Genomic DNA, 6,531 nt, shown 5'->3' with positions numbered 1-6,531 from the left:
TTGCAAACTAAATGATCATAGAGGCAATAATTGACTGAAATGTAGTCATAACATGTTGCAAAACATGTGCCAAGTCGACCCAAATAAAAACATTCGCAGGAGAATATATACCACAATATTATGCTTTTCTATTGTATGCTAAAAACAATGCATGAAACGTTCAATGGCACACTAAACACTCTCAGTATTTGAGACTAATCATAATGAAAACATAATTAACAAGATCATGAGAATAACATCTAGCAAGATATGCAAAAATAACTATACCACAGTCTAAAAATGCTTCCATTTGCATCACATACACATAAAACTTTTTTCATGCTTCCAACGTCAACCAAATGAAACCAAACAACTCTCATATATGAAAAAAGTAAATGTCCAGAGAGCTATTTAAACTCAAATAAATGTAAAAGTGAAGCGTGTCTCTCTCCAACGCAAAATGCATAACAGTGGAGCGTGTCTCACTCCAAAATAAACATGCAAAACAGCGGAGCGTGTCTCACTCCAAAGTAAATATGCAAAGTGGTGGAGCGTGTCTCACTACAAAGTAAATATGAATGATGGGATCCAACTTTATTGAAAGTAAACACACAGCAAAAAGTAAAGACGCTCCAACGATAACACATATCACATGAAGGAATAAAAATATAGCGTGTTGAAAAATGATCTGGTGCTTTTTGTTGATGAAGAGGGGATGTGGCATCCCCAAGCTTTGACGCTTGTACTTCTTGGATATTTCTTGGGGGGTCCAGGGGACATCCCCAAGCTTGAGATTTTGTCCATGCTTCATCTTATTGCATCATTTTTCTCTCCCTACACTCGAAAACTTCCTTCACACAAAACTCAGCACAATTGATTAGCAACATTAGTGCAAATAAAAATAAATCAAACCAGCAAGGCTTCAGTAATGGCAATCAAACACTCATTTTAACATATGCTACTGTAGCTACTTCTTCCCAAAGCTCTTTTTCACAAAAGAACTCAAAAAGACGAAGCATAAGACGCAAATGCAAAACATGGCAGAAATCTGTCAAAACAGACCAGCAAGCAAAGATCGAAATTAAAGAAATAGTTATGTTGCTCAAATAGAAAAATGATAAACTAAAGAAAGTTATCTAACATACTGGGTCATAAGCACAAAAAATTTCAGCTCACAATAACGTTCTGGAAATTTTTAAGAATTTTTTCGTGACCAGCACATAATCTGTTTCAGAATTGCAAATACCCCAAACACTGCTTTCTTTCTTTTAGAGGCTACCCTTGGCACAAAAACGAAATAAAAATGATAAGGAGAGGTTATTACAGTAGCAATAACTTCGAAGACTCAACAAAAGAAAAAATAACAGAAATAAAATATGGGTTGTCTCCTATAAGCGCTTTTCTTTGATGCCTTTCACTAGTAGGAAAAGCCTTATAGGTGAGATCTTAGTTTTGTGGCGCACAAGCCAAATATGCGCCACAGAAAGCTTTTTTGTGGCGCACCTGGCAGCGTGCGCCACAAAAATAGCTTATTTTTGTGGCGCACTACTAAACCATGCGCCACAGAAATAAGGTGGAGCCCACATCCTGCTGATGTCTACGCACGCTTCTATTCCTGTAGACAGTTGATGTCTACGGGAGCTTCTATTCTTGTAGACAGTGTTGGGCCTCCAAGAGCAGAGGTTTGTAGAACAGACAGCAAGTTTCCCTTAAGTGGATCACCCAAGGTTTATCGAACTCGGGGAGGAAGAGGTCAAAGATATCCCTCTCATGCAACCCCGCAACCACAAAGCAAGAAGTCTCTTGTGTCCCCAACACACCTAATAGGTGCACTAGTTCGGCAAAGAGATAGTGAAATACAGGTGGTATAAATAAGTATGAGCAAGTGGCAACGGCACCGAGAAAAGTGCTTTGCCCGGGACGAGTAAACAAGCGGTAGTAACGCATCGGTAGTAACGCAGAGAAACGAAGAAACAAGCAAGCGATAGCGATATTTAGGAACAAGGCCTAGGGAATAGACTTTCACTAGTGGACACTCTCAACTTTGATCACATAACGAGAATAGATAAATGCATACTCTACACTCTTGTTGGATGATGAACACATTGCGTAGGATTACACGAACCCTCAATGCCGGAGTTAACAAGCTCCACAATTCAATGTTCATATTTAAATAACCTTAGAGTGCAAGAAAGATCAATACGACTAAACCAAGTACTAACATAGCATGCACACTCGTCACCTTCACGCCACGTAGGAGGAATAGATCACATCAATACTATCATAGCAATAGCTAACTTCACAATCTACAAGAGATCGTGATCATAGCATACGCCAAGTACTAACACGGATGCACACACTGTCACCATTACACCGTGCAGGAGGAATAAAACTACTTTAATAACATTGCTAGAGTAGCACATAGATAAATTGTGATACAAAATACATTGCAATCATAAAGAGATATAAATAAGCATTTCACTACGCCATTCATAACAGTGAATAAGTATTCAGTGAAATATAGCCTAAGAGACCCACACGGTGCACACACTGTCACCTTTACACACGTGGGACAAGGAGTCTCCGGAGATCACATGAGTAAAACTCACTTGACTAGCATAATGACATCTAGATTAGAAGCATCATCATATGAATCTCAATCATGTAAGGCATCTCATGAGATTATTGTATTGAAGTACATAGGAGAGAGATGAACCACATAGCTACCGGTACAGCCCCGAGCCTCGATGGAGAACTACTCCCTCCTCATGGGAGCAGCAGCGGTGATGAAGATGGCGGTGGAGATGGCAGCGGTGTCGATGGAGAAGCCTTCCGGGGCACTTCCCCGCTCCGGCAGGGTGCCGGAACGGAGACTCCCGCCCCCAGATCTTGGCTTCGCGATGGCGGCGGCTCTAGAAGGTTTTCCGTATCGTGGTTCTTCGCATCAGGGTTTTCTCGACGGAGGCTTTAAATAGGCGGAAGGGCAGCGTCAGAGGGTCGAAGAGGCGGCGGCACCATAGGCTGGCGCGGCCAGGGCCCAGGCCGCGCCACCCTATCATCCGGGGCCCACAGGCCCCCTCTCGGCGGCTCTCGGGTGTTCTGGATGCTTCCGGTGAAAATAGGAACCCGGGTCTTGATTTCGTCCGATTCCGAGAATATTTCGTTACTAGGATTTCTGAAACCAAAAACGACGAGAAAACAAGAATCGGCACTTCGGCATCTTGTTAATAGGTTAGTTCCGTAAAATGCACGAATATGACATAAAGTGTGCATAAAACATGTAGGTATCATCAATAATATGGCATGGAACATAAGAAATTATCGATACGTCGGAGACATATCAAGCATCCCCAAGCTTAGTTCGCTCGTCCCGAACGGTGTAAAACGATAACAAAGATAATTTCGAAGTGACATGCCATCATAACCTTGATCATACTATTTGTAAACATATGTAATGAATGCAGCGATCAAAACAATGGTAATGACATGAGTAAACAAGTGAATCATAAAGCAAAGACTTTTCATGAATAGTACTTCAAGACAAGCATCAATAAGTCTTGCATAAGAGTTAACTCATAAAGCAATAAATCAAAGTAAAGGTACTGAAGCAACACAAAGGAAGATTAAGTTTCAGCGGTTGCTTTCAACTTGTAACATGTATATCTCATGGATAATTGTCAACATAGAGTAATATAACAAGTACAATATGCAAGTATGTAGGAATCAATGCACAGTTCACACAAGTGTTTGCTTCTTGAGGTGGAGAGAGATAGGTGAACTCGACTCAACATAAAAGTAAAGAGAATGGTCCTTCAAAGAGGAAAGCATCGATTGCTATATTTGTGCTAGAGCTTTTATTTTGAAAACATGAAACAATTTTGTCAACGGTAGTAATAAAGCATATGAGTTATGTAAATTATATCTTACAAGTTGCAAGCCTCATGCATAGTATACTAATAGTGCCCGCACCTTGTCCTAATTAGCTTGGACTACCGGATCTTTGCAATGCACATGTTTTAACCAAGTGTCACAATGGGGTACCTCCATGGCGCCTGTACAAAGGTCTAAGGAGAAAGCTCGCATTTTGGATTTCTCGTTTTTGATTATTCTCAACTTAGACATCCATACCGGGACAACATGGACAACAGATAATGGACTTCTCTTTAATGCATAAGCATGTGGCAACAATTATTATTCTCATATGAGATTGAGGATATGTGACCAAAACTGAAACTTCCACCATGGATCATGGCTTAAGTTAGCGGCCCAATGTTCTTCTCTAACAATATGCATGCTCCAACCATAAAGGTGGTAGATCTCTCTTACTTCAACAAGACGGACATGCATAGCAACTCACATGATATTCAACAAAGAATAGTTGATGGCGTCCCCGTAAGCATGGTTATCGCACAACAAGCAACTTAATAAGAGATAAAGTGCATAAGTACATATTCAATACCACAATAGTTTTTAAGCTATTTGTCCCATGAGCTATATATTGCAAAGGCGAATGATGGAATTTTAAAGGTAGCACTCAAGCAATTTACTTTGGAATGGCGGATAAATACCATGTAGTAGGTAGGTATGGTGGACACAATTGGCATAGTGGTTGGCTCAAGTATTTTGGATGCATGAGAAGTATTCCCTCTCGATACAAGGTTTAGGCTAGCAAGGTTATTTGAAACAAACACAAGGATGAACGGTACAGCAATACTCACATAAAAGACATATTGTAAACATTATAAGACTCTACACCGTCTTCGTTGTTGTTCAAAACTCAATACTAGATGTTATCTAGACTCTAGAGAAACCAAATATGCAAACCAAATTAGCAAGCTCTAAGTATTTCTTCATTAATGGGTGCAAAGTATATGATGCAAGAGCTTAAACACGAGAACGACAATTGCCAAGTATCAAATTATCCAAGACATTTTAGAATTACTACATGTAGCATTTTCCGTATCCAACCATATAACAATTAACGAAGCAGTTTCAACCTTCGCCATGAAAATTAAAAGCTAAGAACACATGTGTTCATACGAACCAGCGGAGCGTGTCTCTCTCCCACACAAGCATGTATTTCTTCAGAGAATGAAAATAACAAAACAAAAATAAAAGCACACAGACGCTCCAAGTAAAGTACATAAGATGTGACTGAATAAAAATATAGTTTCAGGGGAGGAACCTGATAATGTTGTCGATGAAGAAGGGGATGCCTTGGGCATCCCCAAGCTTAGACGCTTGAGTCTTCTTAGAATATGCAGGGGTGAACCACCGGGGCATCCCCAAGCTTAGAGCTTTCACTCTCCTTGATCATATTGCATCATACTCCTCTCTTGATCCTTGAAAACTTCCTCCACACCAAACTCGAAACAACTCATTAGAGGGTTAGTGCACAATAAAAATTAACATGTTCAGAGGTGACACAATCATTCTTAACACTTCTGGACATTGCATAAGGCTACTGGACATTAATGGATCAAAGAAATTCATCCAACATAGCAAAAGAGGCAATGCAAAATAAAAGGCAGAATCTGTCAAAACAGAACAATCCGTAAAGATGGATTTTATTAGGCCAACAGACTTGCTCAAATGAAAATGCTCAAATTGAATGAAAGTTGCGTACATATCTCGAGGATCATTCACGTAAATTGGCTTAATTTTCCGAGCTACCTACAGGGAGTTAGACCCAGATTCGTGACAACAAAGAAATCTGGAACCGCGCAGTAATCCAAATCTAGTACTTACTTTACTATCAAAGACTTTACTTGGCACAACAAAACATAAAACTAAGATAAGGAGAGGTTGCTACAGTAGTAAACAACTTCCAAGACACAAATATAAAACAAAGTACTGTAGCAAAATAACACATGGGTTATCTCCCAAGAAGTTCTTTCTTTATAGCCATTAAGATGGGCTCAGCAGTTTTAATGATGCACTCGCAAGAGATAGTATTTGAAGAAAAAGAGAGCATCAAGAGGCAAATTCAAAACACATTTAAGCCTAACATGCTTCCTATGAAAAGGAATCTTGTAAATAAACAAATTCATGAAGCATAATGCAACAAGCATAGAAAGATAAAACAAGTGTAGCTTCAAAAATTTCAGCACATAGAGAGGTGTTTTAGTAACATGAAAATTTCCACAACCATATTTTCCTCTCTCATAATAACTTTCAGTAGCAACATGAGCAAACTCAACAATATAACTATCACATAAAGCATTCTTATCATGAGTCTCATGCATAAAATTATTACTCTCCACATAGACATAATCAATTTTATTAGTTGTAGTGGGAGCAAATTCAACAAAGTAGCTATCATTATTATTCTCATCGAGTGTAGGAGGCATAGTATAATCACAACAAAATTTACTCTCCATAGTAGGTGGCACCAAAAGACCACTATCATTATAATCATCATAAATAGGAGGCAAAGTATCATCAAAGAAAATTTTCTCCTCAATGCTTGGGGGACTAAAAAGATCATGAAAACCAGCCTTCCCCAAGCTTAGAACTTTCTAGCAATAACAATGCACCTGAACGAAGTACAAT

The sequence above is a fragment of the Lolium rigidum genome, chromosome 7 (genome assembly GCF_022539505.1).
Source record: "Lolium rigidum isolate FL_2022 chromosome 7, APGP_CSIRO_Lrig_0.1, whole genome shotgun sequence".
In the NCBI taxonomy this organism is placed as follows: domain Eukaryota; kingdom Viridiplantae; phylum Streptophyta; class Magnoliopsida; order Poales; family Poaceae; genus Lolium; species Lolium rigidum.
The sequence above is the reverse complement of the archived record's forward strand: the minus strand, read 5'-3'. Positions refer to the sequence as shown.